General features: G+C 37.3%; 1 protein-coding gene across 6 annotated transcripts in view; it reads right to left on the bottom strand.

Annotated features, from left to right (window-relative positions):
* NOL4 (nucleolar protein 4) overlaps positions 1 to 26798 on the bottom strand; it is a 193780-nt gene that overhangs the window by 94124 nt on the left and 72858 nt on the right. The window contains exon 1 of one of the 6 annotated variants that reach the window (XM_068671773.1): positions 11645 to 11799. The exons of the other annotated variants lie outside the window; for them this stretch is intronic. The gene's annotated coding sequence lies outside the window, so the exon portion shown is untranslated. Of the gene's footprint in view, positions 1 to 11644; positions 11800 to 26798 lie in introns of those variants that run through there. 6 annotated transcript variants of the gene reach the window in all.

Raw genomic sequence — 26798 nt, 5'->3', positions numbered from 1 at the left:
AGTGTTAGAGAAGGGCTCGTTTATAAATCTTGAGTGCTGCAAGCTTACTTTGCCTGCAGAGCTCTGCTCCTGCATACACACAAGGAGATGAAGCAGAATGGCTATTAGGAGGGTACTGCACATGTAAATAAGCAATTGAATAGCTCACTGGGTGCACAGTAGTCTTATTATCACTGTGCATCTAGTTCATACTTGTGCTTTGGCATTTCCACATCAAAAGACATGGCCCACACTGCATCTGGGGAGAAAAATTTCTAATTTTCTCTTTATTCTGGAGAAACCTCTAGGGCACTGTTGTGGCGAAAGCTCTATCAAGCAGTTCTTGATATAGAAAACCTACAATTCTTCTAAAAGTTTTTAGTCTGTATATCTGACATGCAAAATGTCATCTGGCATTGAAAATTGTGGCTTAGAGCTCCATCTCTGGACAAGCATTGCAGGAACAAATTCTCAGCCAAGCATTTGAGTGGTGCCAGATGTATTGACTTGCACTCATCCTAAGCAGGATTACAGGCTAAGAAAGTTTACTGATACAAAACTAGGGACTGGTGGAGGCTGGGAGACAGGGAGGAAAGCAGGATTTGGGATAGATCATCTCTTATTTTTGATGGAAATTCCAACTACAGACAGAATACATCTGCAAAAAAGGAAGTTTGAGACAACAATGTGTTAAGAAAAAAAAATATATATATATATTTTCCTTAAAGTGAAAAGAAAGTTGCCAAGCCTGGAAGAGGCTTGTGCTTTTCTAGCTAAAGTTAGTGGCAGCAGCAGCCATTTACCACATCAAAAACAACGTGGTACTGTGCCAGCAACAGACCAAAGAGTAACATGTAGGTTCAAGTTTGCTTCCTAAGCATCAACCCAAATGGGGCTGAAAGGAATTATGCTAAACTTGTCTGCCACTTGTATCTAGTGCACATGTGCAATGTCAGATTCTATTTTATCAGAATCTGCCAGAAGACAAAAGCAAAGACAAAAGATCAAGTTGGAGTCAGTAGAGGAAATTCTCCACAGACTGCTTGCCCCAAATACTGGTGTTTTCAATAAAGCCCTTAAAAATCAGTTCAGTTTGCCAGCTTTGGTGTGTTGAGTGGGTTCACACAGAGAGAGCAGTCTGCACTTCATTCTGGAAGGGTAAAACCCTTAACACAAGCTCAAGCAAGACCTGTGATTACTTGACAGCTCTGCACCCCCTCATCAAACCTCTACCTTCTTTTCTATAAAGGCAACAAGACCAAACACCTAAAGCTTGTTATAGCCCACTCTGTGAGTAAAACCAGGAGAGAAAGAGGAGAGAAGCCTGGAGAGCAAACACAAATGGTTGCTTTGAGCTTCATATAGCCTTAGCAACATTTAATCCAAACTCTTACTTGAGGCCCCAAACCTTACAGTATAAATTTCTGGATCTGCCTGCCTGCTTGCATTTCTAGTAGAAATCTGAGCAGAAGTTTCCTCTTGAAATATGAATAAGTCATATGTCTCTTAACATTTTCCCTGTCATTGGAAGATAACAAGTAAAACTAAGTCTTACATATCCAGTGAAACAGAAGAGAATTGGGAAGAGGTGTATGTACATGCCTGAATATAGGAAAATCAAGAGTATTGATGAAGTTCAACAAATGTGATTATATTTTAAGTTTTATTTTAGAACCATTCTAGAGAAGAACTACAATTATTTTTTTCTTGATTTTTGTAGTTTTACAGTCTCAGTGGCTATAAAGTAGCTATTTAGGTTAATAAAACCAAGCAGAGTTCTAAGTTCAAAATGTCATTCTGACCCAATCAGACCTATATTTTGAGTCTCTCTATAATAAATTAAAGAGAGAGAAAGAGTTAATAGCATAGCTCTCAGTAAAAATATTTCTACAAATAGTTTGGACTTACTGGACATATCACCATCAGGTTTGTACCTCTCAGGATATCAAAATATTAATCAAATTTTTTGATGCTTTTACACAGGAAAGTATAGTTTAAAGACTTGCATCAAGTAAGCTAAAGACATTTTATTGTTATTCACAAGTGTACAATGAAAGCGAGGACATAGAAAATGCTTCATTTCCTAACATTTTAATATTTTTTCTCATTTTTATTGCTTTTTTCTTATTAAACAACTTAAATGTAATTAATGTTTTTGCCAAGACAGAGTCTCAGTGAGTCAAGTGCAGGATCCTGTTATAGACAAACTGCAGTTCAGAAATTTAATAAAGAATTCCAGGGACTGGGACGATGCTGTTACAAACCTGAGTAAATAAGCATGTTGGAGGGACATAGTTTACATGTCTCCTTTGAATTTGGTTTGCTTTTTATCCTGTCACTCCAAAATGTTTAGGGATGTCCCTGGCAGCATGTATGCTACTGTTTCCTGATTTGAGCATGCCTTGGGAAACTACAGTGAGTTGTCTCCTCACTGCCTAAGTGAAAGCAGTATTCTGGTCACACAGGACAACACTTAATACCAAACTTGTTGGCCTCTCTCCAACTCGAATGCAATCATTTTTGAATGATGCATCCATTATGCCTTCTGAATTTTATTTTTCACTATATATGTTAAAAACAAGTTATAAATACATCTACAGTTATAAGTTATAAATGCATCTACAAAGTTAAAACACCAGCCCAATCAGCTAAATAATGCAAAAGGTGACAACAGTCACCAGTGCTATGGAAGCTCTACCTGAACACAAAAATATTGCCCCTGAGATAAGTGACATAACCACATCATCATTCTCACCAGCATGTTGATTACAATTATAAACATCAAGCAGAAGGAAGAAAACCAGTGCTTAGCCTATCTTCATCAGTCTGAAAAATCTCTCTCATTTAGTGAATGTCAGAATTGCCTTGAGAGGTGTACAAGCGTTATATGACAATATACTTCTAGTATTTTTTCCTACTAGCATGGCGTAGATCCTAGCATTTTCCAATAACATAACTCAAGACAGTATAATCCTGAATCATATAACGTAACATTCATTGAAAAACATCATATTTGCAAACTACATCCATAAATCCATATCCATGATTTGAGGTCTATCATCAGTTGGATGATACCAGACAGAAGACCATGGACTTTCTGTGAGATGTTAATACTAAAGCGAGGTCTTTTCTGCCTTCATTAAAGTCACCACTTTTAAACCCTGAGTGCATCATACTACTGATACACATAGACATGTTGGCTTCCAATCTAACTAGCAATATTAAAACAAGCTCCTTCATTTTCAGAAAATATTTTCAGCAGAGATATCAAAGTCAATACTTTTCTTACAGTTCCTAAAGTATAGCTGAGCACTTGCTCACACATCATCTACAAATCAACTAGAATAACAGGTATCTGAAGACAAAAGAGAATGATTTTGCTAGATAGTGTCAGCACAATACCTCTGGTAAACCAAATTACTATGATACAATGAGCAGAAAATTCAAATGCTCAAAGGCTCCGGTAAATAGCTCTGGTACATCCACTGCTATTCCTCACTAGATCTGCAGACTCAAAATTTTAACTGTCGAGCCACCTGAGTAAAGCTTTTCCTCCCCGTGGACTCTGCAATGCAATGGAGTACACTTAGGTGGGAAATGGAACAAGTACGAGAGAGTCTTGAACAAAAGTGTGAATGAAAGACAGCAAGCTTGAAAACTTTTATATGAAGACTATGATTTCAGTTTCTCCCTGAGAAGCTAATGCCAGCAGAAACACTCCTATGTGTTCTTGGATATAATACTATTTCAGTAACTTTCAAAACTTTTCTTCCTTTTAAAAACAGCCAGTTTGCCCTTGCTGAAACATCATCGTGACCTAGACTCAAAACCAGAATAAACAACAATGCCAGGAAGTAGAGCAAAAATACCATTCTTCCACAAGAATCCATGAATCGTTTTACAATTCTTTGCAGACTGGAGATATTTCTTATGAAAGAAACTAACTGGTCCCCATTTCTACTTCAAATAAAGGCTTCTGGTGTCACTGTAGGATTCATCTGTGGAGGAGTCCACCCAGATTTGTAGCACCTGCTTTTCCTGCACTTGACGGCATTGATGAGGAACTATTAATGATGAAAATGGAGTATTTGAGAAAGTTTTAATCACAGTGAATCAGTCTTGTTCTTACTATAATTCTTACTAAAATGTATAAGTAGTTGCTAAATCTCAGTGCCTTAGAAAAGGAAATGACAAAGCCATACCCAACCGCAGTACCTACTCGGCCTCATTATAATATCAGAATGGGTAAGAATGAAGGACAGCATAAAATTGTGAGAAATGACCATTTGTTGAGCTGGCCCAACTGCCCTGTCTGTGGAAAGTGGCAGGCTGCTCCTGGTAAACAAAGCATTCTGACTGCTGTTGTCAAGCTAGCTAGGAGAGGAAAGGGGAACTTGGGTCAAGAGCACTCATGGAAATGCTTGGTGTTATTTTAAAGCACAAAGTAGAGGACAATGATACTGCAAAATCCTCTGTATAATTTGTTTTCTCTTTAAAATATTTTTGCAAACAAGATTGTTTGGCCCACAATACACTTTGCATCTTGAAGGGATCATTCTTGTATGGCTACTTCAATCTAACTGAAATGCACATTAGAAACAGAAACAGCACTGTTTTTATTAGTGTATGACAAACCTGTTCCGAAGCTTCCAGAGAAATTGGACAATATAGAGTGTTTGCAAAACCAATGAAAACAATGAGTTTCATTGCTTTCTCCTCCTTAAGTAAGATAAAAATGACCATCAAAACAACAGGGTTCCTGGGAAGTTCTTTCAAATTCTAGATCATTGCTATACAATTCTATCATCACCTTCATAAAAAGATCTCCTTCCTTCCTAAATAATAATTATGTACCAATTCTGAAGGAATTGTGTCTTCCAGAAGCTTATCTAAAATATTTAGAAGCAGAACATGGATCTGAAATATGGTTTGAGAACAGAGTAAGCTTATTACTTCTGGGTAGAAGCTATTACCATTGGATTAAGCAGAAAAGTTATGCACGCTGTAAAGTGGAACACATGGTAGCAATCTTGATCATGAATAGAATGCTATTTACAATAACTATTACTGTCCAGGTGGGCTCTTATTTTTGTATTTAGTGCAAAAGCAAACAGTAATGTTGATACTCAACATCTTGAAATGCCTAGAGTGTCCTCTTACACAGAACAGATTTTTCCTTTTCTGCAGTAGTAAATAACTGCCATCAGAAGAAATAATACAACCAATGCAACAAAAATTAAAATCTAAGGTAAAGTTGGCAACAGTAAAAGTACTCCGATCAAATCTGTTAATTCCGCTTCAAACACAAATTAGGGTGGAAAAGCTTGTTGCTGATGTTATCCAGAATCACAGAATACCCAGAGCACCAGAGGTGCTCCAGGTTTGGCAGCTTCTGAGACTGTTTCATTTTGGAATCACAAGAAGACTTCAAGGATAGATGCTGAATGGCATTGAATTCAAAAATTGCAAATCAATCTGGGGAAAGCATAATTTTATCAGCTCTGGTTAAGTGAGTGCAAGTCTCCAACATACAGAAAAATATTGACACAAAATGACCAATCATACTGCATACACCAGTCCAGGTACTTAAAAAAGTTTCAGCTGTCTAAGCAAAGAAATAGTTTTCATCTTTGATTCTCCAACACATGAACAAAGACATTTTGGAGGACCCAAAGGGCAATCTTCGTAAAAGAAAACACCTCTCTTTATTAGCCTGTGTCAACTATAGCAGCTTCAATAGGGAAGTATTTAGAAAGCATTCTAAGAATATTGCCTTCCTCTTCAGAAAAGTTTGTAATACTTCAAAGATATTCTTAGCATTCCTCTTTCTGCAAAGAGCTAAGTATAGTAGTTCAGTTCTTGTTTCCCCAAAATCAGATGAAGCCCTAGAACAGCACGATACAAAGACACTGCTTGTCCCCTGCACAACAAATATGCTGTTGTAAACACATCAACAGAGCAAAGATGAGAAAAATCCATATAGACGGAGATGGAGCAATTATCAGTGATGCAGAAAATACTTAAATTTCAGTTGCTGCACAACTTGATTCAGATAAGAGGCTTGAACTTCCATCTCTTAACCCTAGCTAAAATGTCCTGTAATGCTTTTGGACTTTTGGTCCAAAAGCTTTCAGGCTGAACTTGAGAAGTTTTTCACGATCAAAATTTAGTGAGAGCTGCTTTAATTTCAGTGTTATCTTCTTCTGTTGAAGAACACTTGGGACAGCCACAATTTAACATATTTCTAACAAAGGGCAAGAAATACTTGGTAATTGTACTGAAAATCATGGATGTGAAAGTCCTTTTTATGTAGATTTTACAACCAGATTCTCAAACAGTCTGTTTTTGCGAAATGCATTTCTTTCTAACTTCAGCAATGAAATCTGCAGTGTCTGGAGTTTCCTACACTACAAGTACCTGACAAACTTAATAATACAGCTGCTGCTGCTGCAGGAAATTAAGATGAAATACAGGGAGTAGAGACTTAACTTTTGTAGTGGAAGTAGAGTCATGCTAACAGCACTTTGCAGATAGAAGAAGGACTAGTACTGCTAATGCAATTTCTGCATCATGTGGTAACCACAATATGAGCCGTTAAAAACAATCTTCAGTAGTTTACATAACAATGAAGAGCAGAATGGAATTACATTAGTGAATAACATGGCACTCTTGCATTTGGACCTGAATTTCCAAAACACAGTTTTGATCAGATCCCATTTGGTTTGCCTCTGGCTGAAAGCATTCACAAATCACAGATGCTTTCAGGACTGCTGCTGATGTTGTCATCAACCCACACAAACAGCAGTCTTGCAAGGGCCAAACATCTCAGTTGCCTGATGTCTAACTTCAGTTCGACTACTCACATACACAAAACATATTTTGAAAAGAAACTGATAAGACAATGGAAACCTGAAGCAAATAAACAGCTTAAAGTACGTAGGGATAGTAACTGTTCTTAATGATAATGGATTTATGGTGTTGATAGTATCCCACCATGAATAGATATTCTCTGAAATCTACAGGGAAAAAGAACCCTGGACTTTAAGAGTTGACTCATGCACAATTTTTTTTTTTGTACATAAACAATGAAACACATAACTTGCTACAGTACAAAAACAATTGTCTTATCTTCCTCTACTTTCCATGTTTCAGAAAACATTATGAACTATAACAAACAGAGAAAGACAAACACAAAATGACTTATCTATCTATACACAGACCATTAAAGGTCTATCTGGAATACACCAATAACTAATATAGTATCAAGAATAAATGTGCAATGAGGAATTAAAATGCACTACATGTGAAAATACTGATCACTCAAATCTTGGGTTCACACTTACTCTCCTAGCTCCTGTAAAATTCTAGGTGGATGATTCTGGTAAAAGAACAAGAGAAACCCTGAATTCCCATTGTATAAATTTCTACCTCAACTGTGATTTTCATATTATTCATACTAATGTTTTACATTTTTATATTCTGCCAGTAAAATAAACCTTTGCATTGCTCAATAGGGGGCTTGTATGCCCCTCATGCTCCTTGTAGCCTCTTGCTGTCATGGTCTCACAAATGGCCTCTGGAGAAGGCTGAAAAATTCACTTTGCTATGGCTAGCAACATACAAAATTACAAGAACACTAGGGTCACAACAACAATTCCACTTACATTAGAATTAGGGCCAACAACCAGACAACACATGGCATTTCATCTACCAGTAGAAACCGAATTTTCCCAGGAAATCTTGTTTTCTCACCCCTTATACCTGGTCTTGCTGAAAATTAGCATTGTTATTTTGCACAATTCTTCAGCTAATATAAAATACTTATTACAGCAAAGCCAGAAACACAACACTGAGAAAACATTTTTTAATTAACTGCTACAAAGCTGGCCAGAAGAACACCATACACATGGCTGAAATCTACCTTTGGATATATATGTTCTTAATCTCACTAGAGTCAATAGCAGCCAGTGTGCATTGCCTGGGAAATAATTTAGTCCATTAAATTAATGCAATTTACATACAACTACTGGCTTCAGAGTTTTATTTTGGGGAAGAAAAGGAAGATAAAGAAGATTGAAAATATCCAAAATATTGCCATGTTGCTATTACTTTTTTGAATTAAGGCAAATTCAACTCAAAAATATTTTTAAATCCTTGCAGATTTGTTTAATAAAAAAAAATACAAATAAAAATCAAAAGGTCTAAGTTTATGTTTAAAGACAAATAAAATCCCAATAAATTTAAACTTTCAGTTGAAGATACTCTTCTTTCACTGAAGGCCACTTATGCTACCTTCAATCCATTTACGGTCTCTTTGAAAATATGAGATATATACATACATTTTAAAAGGAATTAAAGAGACAAATAAGCCCCAGGAAAAAAAATGCCTTGCAACCAAGAAAAACATATCATCGCTATTGCCGTTTTCTTATTAAAATGTGATGGATAAATCTCTAATATGGAGAGACACATACATTGTATATAAAGATGCAATGTAGCCTGAAGTTTGTATGTAGTATAAATATGTGATTTCTGTTACTGATTTAATAAGAATACCAGCAGCAAGATTCCTGCTGGGGTAGAATAGAGTTTGTGATTTTAGCATATTTTTGGGTGTTAACAGACGGCCAGGTTCTGTGAGGTGCAACATACCACCTGGGAAGTGCTGAACATCTTATCTCCTTTTCCCTGAATTAGTACCTGAATGAGAAAGAGACAAATTTTTATCCATGAATTCCAAATGGAGGAAGATCTCAGGTTGCAGGAAGGGGCTGTGCTTTATAAATATTTTTGTTTTTGTTTTTAATTGTTACTATAATTTTAATTTTTGCAATAGTGAGAAATGTTTCAAGGAAAGAGAGTAATACACTAATTATAATATTTTTCTGATTGGTGTCATAATTCTCAGATTTGATCTGGTGATCCTGTATATACATTAAATCACACCAATTTTATGCATGTAAAAGACACACCAGATGCATGATGTTAGTCAGTTCAACATCTAACCAGCAGACAGCCTGAATGCTAAGACACGGTGGCATAGGGAGGAGGCAGTTCAGGCAGAGGGCAGTACCTGCAGGGAGCAGGAATGAAGAGAAGAGGCTGGGCTGGGAAGTAACCTGCTGCAGTAAGGAAGCAAAGAGTTCTCACAGCAGGAAAAGTCCAGTTGAGGAAACCTGGTAAAAGGGGCTACATCTGTAATTTTGAGGAGTTAAGGAACTCTGATAAAATTATTTATTTTATTTTTATATACAGTAATCAGAGCTGCCTCTGCTTCTTAGTTTCTGGCAACTCTAGGAAATGAGTTCTCTTTAATCAAAGCACGGAGATTATAGAGGAACTCCCTCAAGTTTGGAGTCCTGGCCTCCTGATTCTGAACTGTCTCTACTACTTGGATCTGCCCTTGTGTGTAATACACTCACACTGTTACAAGTATTGGCAGCCTTTTCTTAGAAGAGAATGCAACACAGGTTATGGGTTTAGGTGCATGCTTTGAACCTTATTGCACTTTCTCACGTGTAATTAGTCCTGTTTACAATTGGTGCTTAAAATTGTCTAAAAATACAGATAAGGAGTTCAAGTCCCTTTATGAAAATTCAGCTGTAATAAAACTTGGACCAACTTCCTAAAATCCCACATTTCGCAGAAGACAGAAAAAGTTGAGACAATGTTTGACCAGCCAACCTTATACAATACAAAAATTCAGCACTAGGGGTGTGAAAAGAAAGAAAGGTAACAAAACATGACCTTGAGAGAAAAAAATCCAACATCTTGGTTAATTTAAGAAAATGACACACAAGGTAGAAAATTTGTGTAATTAAACACTTACAATTTTAAAAAATGTATAAATAGCTATATTAAAAGGTGTAACTAAAATAGCCTCATAGAGGTTGTGAGAATACACAATGAATTATCTGGCAAAAGTATGTTATTTTACCACAGAAGAGGCTTTTAAAATCCATATTTTAACTGGAAGGATAATGAAGAATAATTTCTGAGTGCTCTCTCTAATGAAAAACATTTGATAAATTTTCTCTTACCCCCATCCCCAGTTTGCTTGACAGTTGTGTGGATTCCCTGTCACCCATATGTCTACCACAGAGTCAAGGGCCAGCTTGAATAATGGCATAAATCTGCTGTACATTTTGTGCTTTTTTCTATAGTCTTCTATATCATAGATATACACTGGCTACTGATTTTATCATCTACAGAGAAGACAGACATTCTCTTTGATTATCAGTGCTTTTATACTTAGTAAATGAGACCAAAAAAAAAAAAAAAAAAAAAAAAGTTTTCTGAGATCACTCATATTAACCAACCTGGGGCTTATGTGTGACCCTTTCTAAGCTGCCCTGGGAGGGAGTAGAAGAAAACAAACGTCTCTTCACTACCCATTTCATGGACCCAGGTCACTGGAAAGGCAACACAGTATTTTTTCATCATATCAGTCCAGATGATCTCCCTTTTTACTCTACAGACACACAGAGAACCATACATATGCTGTTCCTTTAAGCAAACTGAGTGTGTTTATAAGGTTTTTGCAACAAGAAAGGTTTTAGATACGCGAAAATTGCCTATCCTTCAAAGTGAAAACAGGTCTTTTACTTCCCCAGTGATATATAATCATGAATCACTAACGGGCCTCATTAAAACAAAGACCCCATTTGTCTGCATATGTATATGCATGTATGTATTGCAGAAACACACACACACATACATACATTTTATACATGTAAAACATATGCATAAATAGATCTAAATTAGACAGTATTTGTATATATTAAATAATCATAAAGTTACTTTTTTACTTAAAAACTCAATAGGAAAAATATACATACTAACATTGTAAAAATACATAGGCTGAACATAAAAGCTCTGTTAAAAATAATAAGTTTAGGAAAAGCTGACAGTAATAACAAACAGACAGTTCAAACCTTATTGCAAATCATCTAGTTTAAAGCTGGGAGACTTGAGCATCTATTAAAGTGAAATACAGGACCATATCAAAGACAGCTAAAGCATTAAAATAACCAGAAATTGAATAGCTAGAATACTCTCTGTTTACGTACTACAAGCAATAAAACAGACACACATTTCACATGCTGCATCATGTCACATACCACCTTAATTTAGCTACATTAAAATGAGCTTTCCTCAAATAAAAGCTTGTATCATGACTATACCTTTAAAATCTCATGTTCCCTCTGTTTGGGTTTTAATATGAAGAAAAAACACTGTTGAATCAGAGTTGTACATTTTCATGCTTAATATTGATAGTTCAGCACTTTTGCAGTTGACTTTGCAGCACACACAAATCACACTTTCCCGCTTATTTTTCAGCACACAGGAATTCTTAAGCACGCCGCACAGTGCATACACAATTTGTAAGTCACGCTCATCATCACTTGTTCAGCGTTATGCACCAAATGAGACATGCTCCAGGTTCCTAGGTGCGCGTCTCACGATGATGTTTTAAAATTTTATCACCTAGTTTCCAGGGAACTAAGGCTCTGAATCTGTATTTGAAATACCACCTAAACGGGTGAAACGTATTGGTATTCCACACACAGCCTCCTGCTGTCATTCCACTGTTGGCATGGGACAGTCTTCGGCAAGACTTAGAAAACCTCATTCAATATTCCTCTCTGGAGGATCTGACACTTACTGTGAATTCTGCTCTTCAACTTAAATACCAGTGTCTGTGGCAGGCCAATTCTATCATTGCAGATACAGCATCCCTCAGGCGAGGTCCAACCTTTCTCTCGCAGTGCACCCAGGGATTAGCTTGACTTCCCCTAAATTCTCTCCAGTGCACAGTACGAGCTAATCTTTCCTGTAGGAAGCAGGAGATGGGGTTGCCATGACAACAGAGCACATTCTAGCAGTGGGACCACTGAGATGAGCTGAAAAGACGACAGCGAAACATGCACTCAGCCTTCCTCCAGGGCTACAGGCTCCTTCCTCCAGGATTTAATTCCCCTGCAAGTTTACTGGCAGGCTAGGAGGTTGATTATCTATGTATTTTGCTACGGGGAGATTACTAGTTAAGAATATGGTTGAGAGATCGTAGCGTTATTTAATGAAACTGCCATCCCTGCTTACGTTAAATTGATGATTTTCTAAGCAGCGTGGCTGCTATTAAACACTACTCGTTCGTACACATTAGTCCTACACTTAGTCTACGCTAACATCTCACTGTAATAAAGGAATAAAGTCTCAAGCCAAGTCCTGCACTTCAGCTTTGGTTTTCCAGTGCATTAGCCACAGCCTTTCTTTCCCGGTTTTACACTCGTAGACATGCATGCACACAAAGAGCACGGTACAACATCTGTGTTTGAGGCGCGGGGGGTTATGCTGAGGGGGGAGGGGATGCTGACAAAAGGAAATCACAGCAGCCACGTGGCTCATATAAACGAGAAAACAGCCACAATAAGCTTTGGGAGCCCTGTTCATCAGGCTAAAGAAAATCGAGTAATCCATACTGTAAATACCAGCTATTTGCTGCCCCAGAATAATGTGTGGATCTCATGCTTTAAGCATTTTTTCTCAATGAGAATAGTAGAAAGCTTTTATAGTCACTTCAATTATTTATGCATTTTTAATTGTCCAATCAAATTTTTATGCAAAGGGATTTTTTTTGTGCTTTCATTTTTCTTACAACACCACACAACATATTATTATGGTAAATTCCTGGAGGCTGGAGCATGACTGTGCCTTCTTGTTTTATTTCAGACACAAGCACATCTCAGTGAGCTGTCACGTTAAAGAAGCATCAGCTGAGAATGTAAGGCCAGTCTTTAATCATGCTTTTATCCGTCCATTTGCACAGAACTGATTCCTTTCTCCTTTGTGCCTTCTCTCTTGAGCATGCGATTTATGCATGTGTGTCTACACACACAACATAGCATCAGCAGATAGGACACACCAGCCCCTCAGCCCCAGAAATGTCTTGCTGTATCTGAGTACTAAAAGAGCTGTAGATGACTCAAATCTACACTATCTGAATCCATTTCTCTCTCTGAAATTTTAAAACCAAGGAGCCTCCACAATGTTTTCTCACACGTGAAAGAGAAAGAGCCCACAAGCTGCACATGAGCCAGATCTCCTACTGAGGAGGGGAGGGGAGCAAAACAGTAAAAACAGTGTGCAGACATATAACAGCTTTCCCTGTACAGCAAGTCATACAGGAGAGCTGGCAGGTTAGTCCCAACATAACTTGGTCTCAGCAGACCAGGTATGGCCAGGAATAAGGTTTTGGTTGGGGAGGGAAGGAGCCCTCTTGTTACAGGCACCTCACTGCCTGGGATGGTTAAGGAAATTTGGAGGAAGTCTTGGGGGGAATGAGATGAGGATGGTCAGGCCAGGATCTTCTTGGGTAGATTTATAATCAAATTGCCATCCAGCTACTACCCTGGTTGCATTTACAGTGAGGAGTGAACAGACAAAACCCAACCAAATGAAAAGCATTACATTATTTTTCCATGGCCAGAGAGAATTGCACTTCTTGAATTTTGAAAAATATCTGTTACACAACCCTTTCAGTTTTACCTTAATTTGGATCTTAGCGTGTATCGAGAATATACATGCCTGTGTACAAAATAGTATCACTCAGAATCTGCTGTCTCTGACTCATCACACAGCTTGCTGTGAAGATGAATTACACTACACAGTATAGCACCTGTATTTATTAACATCTAATTAGTGTGAGTTTTCTTTTCTTTATTCTTTTTTTTTTTTTTTCACTTTCCACTCATGTTCTATGCAACTGGAGAAATTCCAAATCATGTAAATGGCATATGGTTTTGCTTTTGAAATCATCCAGCCAGAATTCCCAAATACTAAAGAATCTTTGGCTAAATGATTTTGAGCTCGAGAGACAATATTTTACACCTTCAATTCCACTGGGAAACGCTGATATTTGTAGGCATGCAAATTGGTTTTGAGGAAAAAGGGCACATAATCAAATGTTGAATGATGTTACAGATTTTTCCTGTCATACACTGTCTTCTCACAGTGTGAAAGAAACAGTTAGCAGCAAGATTAATGCAGTGAAAATAGCTAAACTACTATTATAGCTAATGAAAGTGAAGTTCTGGTTCTTTTTTGTTTCACAAACTGTAACTGTAGAAATCAGTAAATATTGTCCTTAGAATGCAAACAAGCATTTCTTAATGCTCAAGTAAAGAACTTACATTTAATAACACTGAGTCTTACTCTTCTGGAAATTCAGTCTTTTGACTAAACACAAAATATAAGTACTGTATTCCTTTAGCAATTGAGTAACAAAGGGATTCCCCTGCCAGCACCCTAAACTCATAATATCCAGTTACTAAAATGGGTCCAAATTTATCCTGAACATCTTCTTCCCATTTTCAGGCTGAAACTTCTTGGACTTTATTTCTGGTGGATACCCGTATCATTCCCTCAGCAGGAACACACCGTCTTGCACACGCGTGGAGAACCAGTGGCACTTTAACTCTTTTCAGAGATCTCCTGGAACATCCAAGAACTCACAGCTATCTCTATTGCACATGTACATGCATATATGCATACCCAGGGAAAGTCAACTGTTTTAATAAAACCAGGTAGAACTTGCCAGAACAAGGAATGAGACAAAATAAAAGATGATGGCATGTATTTAAGCAATCTAGTCTGACTAGGGACCCATATGTATCTATAACATACTGGGAGAAAAGAAACATGTTGGTTAGGCTCAAAAATATATGAGCCAGCTCTCGGTCCTTAGCAGAAATAAGCTGCTACCACTGCTCTACCTTTTTCAAAAGCAGTCTGCCCTTTAACGAGGGTAGAGTCTGAATTTTGCCCTCTGTCTACCCTCTCGTTTGGGAAGGGGATGAGAGGTGAATATACAGCAAGCACATTTCCTCTCAACAAGACACCCACAATTTAAGGAAAAGATGTGGGAGCTCAGAAGATGCATCCTGTCCTTCATTTCTGCATGAATTCACAGCTTTGGCCACAAATGAGGAGTCTGAGGGTGTTATGTTGAAAATAAACAAGAAAAAAAAAGAAAGGAATATAAAGCTATTATGTGAGTCCAATATGAAAAGTTGACACAAGAAAATGAAGGTTTCTGTTTTGATTTCCTTTCTATTTCTTTACCATGTTTAACTGAGAATTCACCATTACATTCTCATTCTTATTTTATAGTTTCTGTACATATATCTATTCAAAGAGTGCTTTGAAATCTGTGGGTGAAAGGGAACATGAATCGTCTTTTTCACGAAGAAAGATATTTATTTAAAAAAAAAAATATATATATATATATATATATATATATATTTTAAGAACTATTAATTTGAAATTTAACAGTGCTAAATACTGGGCCTGAACAAAAGCACGTGTAAGTCTTGCTGGAACAGAGCTACAGAGCTACATTGTCCAGTACTTTGCAGGATCAATCCCTTGATTTGGGATTTTAAAACCCTTAATCCCCTATCTGTTCCTTCCTCTCTTTAAAAATATCTTGGTAACTCAGATTCTGCATTTGTCAGATGAATTCCTAATATGAAACACTGACTACATTTCAATTCTAATATAGTGATAAATCAAGAATGAGAAGTCTACACCAGTGAGAACTGTACCACCACCTTCTGAGAACAAACATCAGTTTTAATATTTTAAACACAACACTAAAGGAGCAAAATGAATAATCAGAATACACCTAAATATATAAATTAAAAAAGGTGGTGTTTTCTGTTTTATTTTGTTGTTGTTGTTGTTGTTGCTTTTGCACTTCAAGAAGGTAACAAAACTATTCTTAAACACAATCTCATTCTTGGAAAGGTATCATATAATTTAGCTTTTTCCTCCTGTAGTTCTTATCCACCAGTTCATTTAAGCAATCAGGATCTATTTCCAGTAACACTTACACTGTTTTTATACACCTCTGGTTCCTCTCAATTCACTGACTTTACTCAAGGTTTACAAGTAGGAGTAGGTATTAACAGAATTAGAGTCAAGTTTGAATCAAGTGACATTGTAAGTGATGACATATTTCAAGAGATGATATTTAAATATGCAAAAATCATTGTGATTTCTTTCAAATAGCCAAAGTAATTTACAAACAAAAACTAAAATAACCTGCAGTTAAAAAAAAAAAAACTAATATCATGTCTTCTTATGTTTTGTGTTTTGGGAATGTAGTACCAAATGTAGAAATACTTACTGAAAGGATAAGATATCCTATCGTGAGACTTGCGCAACATTTAACAACATTAAATAAAATTATTTCTACATTGAAATTATAAATGGAAGAAAAGGTCAGAAGTTAAGACACAGTAAAATGTTCTTTCTTCTAGGACTGTAGGATTAATTCATCAGTCTGGGAGTGGTGGAGAGGCTTAGCAAAGATAAATATGCGCTTTCAAATATCCGTTGCTTACTTGTCTTGTAAAAAATAATTTACCCAGTTTCTTAATCATGCAAATAGGGTTGGACTAGGCAATTTCCATAGCTCCATTCCAAACTCAAAGATTCTGTGATTCTGTGAATTTCACAGGCTAGTTTAAGGCAATACAAACTCTGATGAGTGAAACCAAAAACAAAAGATTACACCATACTTATGCCTGATAGGCAGTCTTATTCAAAAAGAGGATAGAAATAAAGACTGGCTTTAAAATACAAGCTGTTATTTCCAGGAATGAGCCCTGACCAATCTCCTAAAAGAGCATAAGAACATAATTTTCTGACCCTGATACCAGGCAGTAGCTAGAGAATAGGGACAAGAGTGAGAAAAGAGCAAGCATGCCTCTTACAGTCCTACCACCTTTAGGTCAGACACCTCCAAAACCCAATCTAATATACTTTGGCTACATTCCTAGCCTTGTGGACCTCCCCAGGAAGTGAGCGCTGTCTTTTGGACCAACTACAGCAGACTGACTTCTGTCCATGCTGCTCAGGGCTAGACTAGCTTCATCCACAGTGAATTATGCTGAAACCCTCTCATCTGCATGGTAAACTCAAATTAACCAAATGATGAAACAATCCTCCATAGTGCTGGTTGTAAAAAGCACACTAATGACATTTCATTGTGGTGTCCAAATCCTCAGAGGGACTTAGCTGACTTGTTCCCAAAAGAAGCCTGAAGGTGAACTGCAAGGACATCACGTGTATCACCTACAGATCAGATCTGCATATAAAAAATGCAAAAAGACAATGAATAGCTTGAAGACTCTGGTCTTCAAGACTTCTGGTCTTCTTTCTCTGTTCTTTGACCCTGTATAAGCATTTGGCATCTACAACCTCTGTTTCTGATGCACAAAATAGTGACTTGTTTTATTCATTCTGGTCATGACCTCTGGTAATTTCATCATACATTTTTTATTATGAAAGACAACAAATAAACAGTCCTTCTTAGTCTTCTCCTTGCCATTTGTGACTTTACAGACATCAGTCATGTTCTCTTAAGACATCTTTTTTCTGGGTTAAAGTGTCTTAGTGTGTAGTCCATTCTCTCATGCAGACAATTTCATTTGTTTGATCTCCCTTGTCACCCTTCCCTGTACCTTTTCTTCAATACCATTTTTTGAAAGGAGGTTGGAATGGCCCTGTAGGTACATAAATTTATACAGGGATGTGACAGGAGTATATGTTGGGTCAGAGGAAGTCTCTTTAGCCTAACGTTCTGTCTTTTATGGTGGTGAAAAATTAGATGCTACTGTTCACTGTTTTGTTGTCTATTTCTTTCTTGCCGGATCCCATTGTTCTTCATCTGTATTAAGGTCTTTAGTCTCTCCCTTCTATCCCCATCTTCATCAAGATTTGTATACAAAAATTTTGTCTACTTTCTCCAACTGCAGTAGTTGATTTAACATCTAACTACAAATCCTGTTTAACCCATACCTTTAGTGCTATTGCTAACAATTCATACCAACATGTTTGTCAACCACTACTGAGCAATGAGCTGATATTTACATAGACATATTTACTATCCCCCAAAGATATTATTCCAAAATGGTAACAGCCAGCTGACAGACAGTGTGAACTTTATATAAATTTAGAATTATATTTCTTCATTATTTTTACTTTACATTCACTACAGACAAATTTGTTATGCTATTTTATCACCTAGTACCATGAGATTCTTCTGTACTCCTTACAATCAGGATTCGGTTTTTAATCCTGAGTAACTTAGCCTTGTCAACAACTGTCACCTAGTTCTCCAGCCTCTTTCTAAACTAATTATGAATATTATGGACAATAAGAATCCTTCCACAAATCCAGTTAGGCTCCACTGATGACCTCTTTCAAGTGAGAAAAATAAATATTTATTCATATTCTACATTTTTTATTTTTCTGCCACTGAGACACTACAGAGCCTTTAGGAGGGGCCTTGTTAAAAGCCTTCAGGAAACCCATGTGGATTACGCTGTCATCCCCATTGCTGAGGGATGTGATCCTGTACAACAGATTCACATCGAAGCAAGCAAGTTGAAATGGCCCAACACAGGCTTTGAAGAGACCTAACTACTAAACTGAGTGAATGTTTGGGCATTCTAGTGCTCAGACTTGTAGTCCTGACTCTTTCCTTTTCAGCAGATAGATGTACTTTACAACAGCCACAAGCTCAGTGGCTCTTTCACATAGTAATAGTTTGGGCTCTTAATGTGTTTGAGCTCTTGACTCTTTCTTTGTACATTGTATTTATACACTGCATTATTTTGTACTTCTGCATAGTAACCCTGTTCTTCAGGGTAGTTTCTGCCAACATGACCTGCAAAGACCTCTGTTTTTTTCATGTGCAGTTCCCTGGATACCAGCTGTAACACTGAAAAAATCACATTTCCTATCTTCCCTCTCAATACAAGATGCTTTGAAGGTCAGATCATTTGTATCTACCTAAACATAAGTGTGAACTTTAAATTCTACATTCCCAAACAGAAAAATCAGGGCATTGATACTTAAAATATTTAAATTAAATGTCATCTAGGTAATATCACAAAAAGTCTCATTTAGCATAATGTAAATTTAGACAGGAAAACCTCTTCACATTCTGAAATAAGAGAGTCCATTTCCAAATCTGTTTTCCAAGTTCAGTGCTATTGTCTTTTATACACTGTTAAAATACACTCCCTGATATAATTTCTTTTCTGTATGTGTTACTTCAAATATTTACATTTAACTCTATTAAAGAAGCTCATTGATTTCTGTTTAGCTTTATTCATGTGAATTTTGCTCTACAACCTGTCTTTTTGCATAATCTACCCAAACAGCTAGCATCAGACTGGACTTCTCAGAAACTAAACAAATAAATAAAATATCATGATGACCAGTGCATTTATTGCTTTCTTCTTTTAATGCTCATAACTTTGGTCAGAAAGGAATATCTCTACGTTAAACTGTATAAACTACCCACTCCAGCTTTATCAGCTAATTTTAAATATCCAAGTGTTTTTTTTAAAAAAACAAGTATTAGTTATTGAAAACAAAAATCAAGTAGTACAACTAGTTAAGAAAAAAAAATAATCTCAATTAGCTTTATAAAAGTAACTTCTGCTTCATTGTTGATATTTATGACATTATTAGAATACTGGTTAAATTTTAAGGATTACCACTAAATATGCTAGGACTTCCTTCTCCTGCTCCACTCGTCAGTGCATATTTCTCCCATATTTCCTTTCCAGCAGCCAAAATAGCTGTACTGGAGCATACATTCTAAATGAATAAATTCTTTTCCATTACTTCAAAAAAAAAATCCCACAGTATAATGCAATTGCAAGAGATATTATCAGTACGGTAGATGCTTTTTATAGTCCTTATGGTTTCAAATGAAATTAATTTTAGAAGCTGCATCAAATTTTTTTCCTGGTACTCCAAGTCATGTCACTACGGTGCTTTGGATGACAGACCTACTGTGCATTTCTATGTTTGAATGCGCTTAGGTCTGTTTTCAATATAACATGAAGTCTGCTTTTCCCTGTTATAATATTGGATCTTTCTTTTAGGAAAATTTAGTGTCTTCTTCCATTTATCAATTTAATCTACAGTTCAGGATAAAGACACTGATGTTAAAAATAAGCTGAAAATAGGATCCAAAAACACAGTGAGATGACTGAAAGTTCTGTAAACAAATAGCTTTGAAAGACCAAAAACTGCCAATTCCCCAGTCATGCCAGGCAAGAAGTTCTATTTAATGCTCCCTGAATAGCTTTATTAATTCAGAACTGGTGAAAAATATTTTAAGTAATTTCTATCTTAAACATCACAGAAAATAACAATTTTTATGTATACCACATTGGCTGATGATGTTTCCCCAAGAGCTGCCATTTATGACAGACACACAGAGGAATCAAGATGAGGGAAAAATAAGAAAAGTTGTACTATGTTAATGGCCCAGCAAAGTTACAAAAATCATCTGTTATTTATCTCTAAAAATCTGTGGATGACTATTTGGTGTAAGACCAAGAGTACCAAAATTAAAAGAGAAGCAGTTTATGTTTTGTTGCATAACTACAAAAAGTGACAAGAAAGTTATGCCAAACAGTTCTGGCTTGATAAAACATCATAATCAAGGAACTTATAGTACAGGAAAAATGTTGAATACTCTTTTTTTTTTTTTTCTGGTTCAGTAAATGTCATCATATTTGTAAGAAATGTACCCAAAATAGCACATGACTGCTTGAATGAAAATTGGGGAAGAGAATAAAATGGAGCTAAAGAACATGCAAGCTGTAAGACAGATGCTTTTCATACATCCGCTAACACAGTTAGATCTAAGACTCTTTAAGTACCAAGATCTGTATCAACATACTTTCAGTTCTCCACTTTACTGCAGAGTCCATCAGAGGAAGACTTGTACGAGATGCTGATGCAACAGCATGTTAAGAGGACATGAAGAAGATTATGAGGAAAAATTTACTTCTCCACCTGTTTTCCACCTGGTTCCAAAGCTCTGTTAAGTTTCACTGGTAGCTATATAAAGAGTAATTTTGGTGGCGTGGTAGGAGCAATAGCTAAAATCAGTTTCCAGAGTGGGGATCTCAGACAGGAATTATGAGACCATCCTTTAATTTTTTATTTTACGTTCTTATTGGAAGAGACAGCAGTTGAATGATTCAATATCTCACCTGGCATTAGACTCAAAGAATTAGATGAAGAAATTATTGAGGGGACACCAATCCTACAGTAAATGGTTTATGTATTACAGATAAGGAAAATAAATAAACAAAAGTTGAGACATGAGAGCATTGCCTGGGCCATAGCAGCTGGACCTTGGCTGCTTATTACATCTGATATCTAATTCTCAGAAATAGACATAAAATTTGAAGAAATATTAACAGGGACAGAATGGATATGGCATGGTAAAACTGATCTAAGAATATACACTGTAAAGGAGAACAGTGGGAAAAAATGGATACACAGGATATTCTAATGCTCAAAGCATATGACATTATACAGTGAGGTAGCAGAAAAAAAAAATCATAAATATCATGTCAAGACAATGATTGATACATGTATATTCTTCCCTTTCCTGCTTTGAGAAAAACAAACATTCAAATAGTGAATTTGTAAAAGCCAGTTTCTAATAGGTTGCACAGTAGAGGGAAACAGCACTACCTGAATGAACTGCCATGGACTGTCCACCCTAAGACATCAAATAAAAAATATAAATGTAGTCCTTAATTCTCAGATCACATGAAAATTTTCCTTATTGCTTATTCCGTAAGACTAAATACAGTTGGTCTGCAGCACATTATGAGATTAAGCACTACATTTATAATGAGGAAAATTCCTATGACAAAGTCATTTAAAGTCTGTGAGAATTATTGCAATGATTTAGCAATTTTTTCATAGAGTGTATCTTGCAACATCCATGTTTTAAATGGTAATAATTTGCTCACCGTGAAAAAAGGCAAAGATACACATTTAATTGTATTCTCTAGTCATGACTATATAAATATATTCTGCATATGAGATTTCAGAATACCTTGATTAACTTTTGTTTAATGAAGACCTAGTCTGGTACTCACTGATGTCATGCAGGCTTGCATCAGGGTCTGGCTGCTTCAGATACAGAGGGACAGATGCTACGACAATGACTATAAAGGGTAGTTGGACTGAGATTTACAGCCTGGGCTAAGGCTGGACAAACAATAAAACAATTGCTCAAAGTCTAGCTAAGTAGTGACCAAACAAACCATTTTGGAGTCCCATGGTGCAAAACTGATTTCAGTGAGATATGGATGGCCAGGACTAGGGGCTGAAAACCCAGACATGCACAGTGGTTTATGTGGGTCCTACATGATTTAATTTGTCTCCACTGGGTGACTTAAATGGCATTGTGACCTTCTAATTTAAGAAATGAATAATATTCACCGTTATACTAAATGCATCATAGGGTGGGGTAGCCAAATCTTGAGGAATTTAAGTGCTATTTCTTTCCCAATCCATCCCATGGCTGGTAGCTCTAAAATAGAAACGCTAACAAGCCTAGTATTCCCCTATATGAGTCCAAATTGGTGAGGCTAACATTGAGATCTAGTCTTGGTACCAGCCTAGCCCCAACCATGCAGAGAAGTGGTGAGATGTGTGGGGTATTGCTAGCTCCCATCTGGGCATCGCTTCCTAATCTCCCACTAGGAAACATGATTCAGGAGGGCAGTTACCCACCAACACTCAGAGTCAATCACATCAAAATGAGAATGGCAACATTTTCCCTCCACATCTCATGCTTAAAACTGGAAATGATTTTCACTGGGAAAAAAAAAAAAAAAAAAAAAAAAAAAAAAAAAAAAAGGACTATTTTGTATTATTTTTTAATTCCTTTCCACATTTCCTGAAACCATATCACTAAAAGGTCATGGACGCACCACTTCCTAGAGCCAGCATGTGCTAGAGGGTACTGGTTCCCCCACGAGAAGGATGGCTGTGTGCTTCTGCTTTGTTTTTGCAAAGCTGGCACGCTGGTTTGACGCTGCCAGTAGGCATGCCTTGCAAGGCTGCCCGTGACACCTGCGTCTCACTGAGCTCTGCCTCCAAGGCACGTACGAGTGTGTCACTCTTCACAGTACAGAAGAGGGAGACGAGGGTGGCACGAGCAGCCAAGCTGGTGGGACCAGCTGCAGCACAGAGCAGCCATCAAGCAGCGCTCTAGTTCCCACCCAAGTGCGTGTTTGGAGGAGGAGGCACACTCAGTTCAGGCAGTGATTCCCTCACAGTTTACTTTTTCTTTTAAAGTATGCCATCAAACAGAGGGAAGCTTTTGTTTTAACGCCGCCTTCTCACCATCTGAGAAAGGTTAAGGAAAAGAAAGTGAGAGAATGGCAGCAGAGTACAAAAAAGGAAGAGAGAAAAAAAGGGCAGAAGTGAATAGCTAAGGACTTCCCCATATATACATGTATATATATGGGGATATATATATATTTATTTTCCCAAGTAGTTTTTCTATTGGTTGGCTAGCTTTTTGTTTAAGTATTTCTGTTTAACATACTCATGCATGTAAGAAAGCACACCAGCATTTGCATGCCCTGACTGCTGTCAGGTCACCATTTTGCCAGCTTTGCACATACACATCTTAAGAAACACCCTGGCCCAAAGGCTTAGAGTTAAATCAAACAAGACAGAAAACAGAGGGATTTAAAGATATATTATCACCTTCACTCTCCAGACAGGAAATGAGACAAAGAGAAATTAAGTGACCAGGGCAGAGGTAACCAGGAAACATACACAAATCCACTGAACCCCAATTTCTCATGACCTCCTCTCAGTATTGGAGCAGGGCAAGCACACTGGTCACTTCCATAGTGGCTGCTTCGCCATTTTGTCCTACCGTCCTATAAAGGTTAATTTTTCAGTGCTACTTCATTTCTGTCTGACCTCTTTTTTTCTGCAACCACTGGTGCATGGGAAGGGCAGGGGCGGGAAGGGAAGGGCAGGGGCGGGAAGGGAAGGGCAGGGGCGGGAAGGGAAGGGAAGGGAAGGGAAGGGAAGGGAAGGGAAGGGAAGGGAAGGGAAGGGAAGGGAAGGGAAGGGAAGGGAAGGGAAGGGAAGGGAAGGGAAGGGAAGGGAAGGGAAGGGAAGGGAAGGGAAGGGAAGGGAAGGGAAGGGAAGGGAAGGGAAGGGAAGGGAAGGGAAGGGAAGGGAAGGGAAGGGAAGGGAAGGGAAGGGAAGGGAAGGGAAGGGAAGGGAAGGGAAGGGAAGATTGTCAACAGTAAAAAAAATCCAAAAGACATTAGGATGGTTGAACTAAATATTTTTCTACAAAGTGATCAGATATTTCTCAGTGAAGAATTCTATTTCACCTGATAGAAAACAAAACAAAACAAACAAACAAAAAATTATACTAAACAATTAGGGCTGGTAAAATAGAGAATCGGGTAACATTCATATGGTTCATTATGATAATTAGCACAATGTACGCACAAAATCAATGAGCAGACTCATAATACTGCATGCAACTGAGCACTGCCTTTTCTTCCTGTTTGGCTACAGATTCTCTCTCTGCTATCTGGTAGGGGAATCAAATCCTTTCACTGCCCGTATCTGCAGGACTTTTTTTGATTCTTTGATACTATGCCGCATGTGCTATCAAGGATTTAACATACAGAGGTGATGCCTGGATATCTAAAAGCAAGCATACATAATCACAGTGGGCCAAGCAAAGATTCATTTTTCTAAGTATCCAAATGCTAACCAGACGTTAAGACCATACAAACAATAAAATATATGATAATCCTTCTTCTGGTACATCCTTGCCACTTCAAGCTATCAATCCTTCATGAGCTTCTAAGATTTTTAGAAGCTATGCTGAATAGTCATCAGTGGATCTATGCTTCAGGACTACATTCACTCCACTTCTGAGCTGTTCATATTTTTGGCTTCTGAAACATTCTGTGACAGTAAATAACACAACTTAATGATGTCCTGTGTCCAAAACCATCTTTTGATTCTTACGATCTCACTGCCTGCTCATTTTATGAAGTGCCCCAATTTTCTACAGTATAAGAAAATGTAGAATAATACCATGCTTATCTCTATACAACCCTTATAATTGTACAAATCCCTGTCATACCTCTTTCTCAGACAACTTTTTTTTTTCTGACTGAAGAGCCCAAGAAATTATTTTATGTTTCTTCATTCCACACTGCCTTCCGTTCTATTCTTTCTTCATTGTGTCTCCTCTAAGCCCAGAGCATCTTGTACCAGTTTTTATTTTCTAACATCAGTTTTCAAGGTATAGCAATGCAGTAAAGTTCAAGGAAAGGCAAGAAGCATAATATGATAATGAATTCTTATTCTGTATTAAACATTTTTGTAGTGTTTAAGCAGAGTTTGCAGAACCAACTAAGACTTTTAGCTAACATTTCTTCATAAGTATACAAAAGTGAGATCAGTTTATGTATAAAAGATTCAGAAGCTGTAGACCTGAAAGTTCAAACCTGCAACTCTTCTGTATAGAACTATCAAACACAAAGGCTTTTTATGACATTTCTACTGCAGAAGAATTTTGTCTATACAGAGCCAGAGAACTCTGGACGCTTGTCCATTCTGGACTGCCAAACTGCTGGAAATCAACATATTCTGGCATACATAGTGAACCCAACATGTTTAGAAGGCATCATTCAAACTGCATAGGTACAGCAGTGATAATTGTTTTGCACATAGGTGAAAAAAAAAAAAAATCAGGCTTTCTGATGTAATTTGTTATGCACACATCAATTGTGCAGCAGTGTGCAAAAAGAGTAGTGATGCCAGAACACACTGAATTTACTGCACAATGTCTGCTGCATTAATAATAAACTTGGTGTATTCAGGTTGTATCACACTTACTGTGCACACAAACTGTTTGTGAAGCTCACATCATTGGGGCTGATGGACTAGACTTACACTACAGGCCACACACATATATATTTCCAGCTAAGAAATCTCGTACAGGAATACAGAAGTATGCCTTAACCTCCTCCCTCCTCTGTTGAGCATGTAACTCTAAGAAATTTCAGAAAAAACATCACAGATGACCCTCGCCTTTGTATAGCAAAGAAGTAGAACAAAAGTCCCTAAGGAAGGTTAGTCCCAAACAATACAAAATGTATACAAATTAACTTACACATAGAAAGAGTTAGGAAGCCAGTGTTGTTCAGTCAGTAAGTAATAAAGCATCAAAAAGGGAATGCATCTTAACTGTGCCTTCATATTAAAGATGCTGTAGTTTAGGTTTTTAGATTTTGACTCTAGGGAAAGATGTTGGCAGTCATAGTGTGGTTACTATTCTGAAAGATTCCCAGGAGATGGTATTTATTTAGATAGAAAACAGTTTCTCAGGATAGCCTTATGGGAGATTCAATACATCTCTTCCTGAGGTTCCCGAGGGGACGGAAGTCAGACAACCTCACTTCAGCATCCTGCAGTACAACACAAACAACATCATGCTGGACACTCGCTCAGGACAAGCAGGCAGCCACTGTCAGTGGCTCATTAGGCTGTCACAAGAAGTAAAGGCTTCAAATGCAGGGATATTAATATTCCAGACACTGCATCTATGGTACATATGAAAGCCATTTTTTTCCCTGCACATATTTATATGGATATTACTCAATACCGTGGAGAAACCTTTTCCAATACTCGCTTTCACCCAGCTTGTAGCACACTAACCCAACTCCTCTCTGTAAGTCACAGGCCTGAGGGCTTTCTATCTATAGACACCCTTAATTGAATATACAGTGCACTGATTCAGTTAATAAAACCAGCACCATAGATGGCTTTCACCAGCATGTTATCCATATCCAGTTCACTGAATCTCTGATATTTAATTAATGCAGTTAATATGAACACAATATTTAAATACTTCATGTTGCCAG

The sequence above is a fragment of the Anas acuta genome, chromosome 2, assembly GCF_963932015.1.
Source record: "Anas acuta chromosome 2, bAnaAcu1.1, whole genome shotgun sequence".
Lineage (NCBI taxonomy): Eukaryota > Metazoa > Chordata > Aves > Anseriformes > Anatidae > Anas > Anas acuta.
This window is presented reverse-complemented; position numbering and strand designations above follow the sequence as displayed.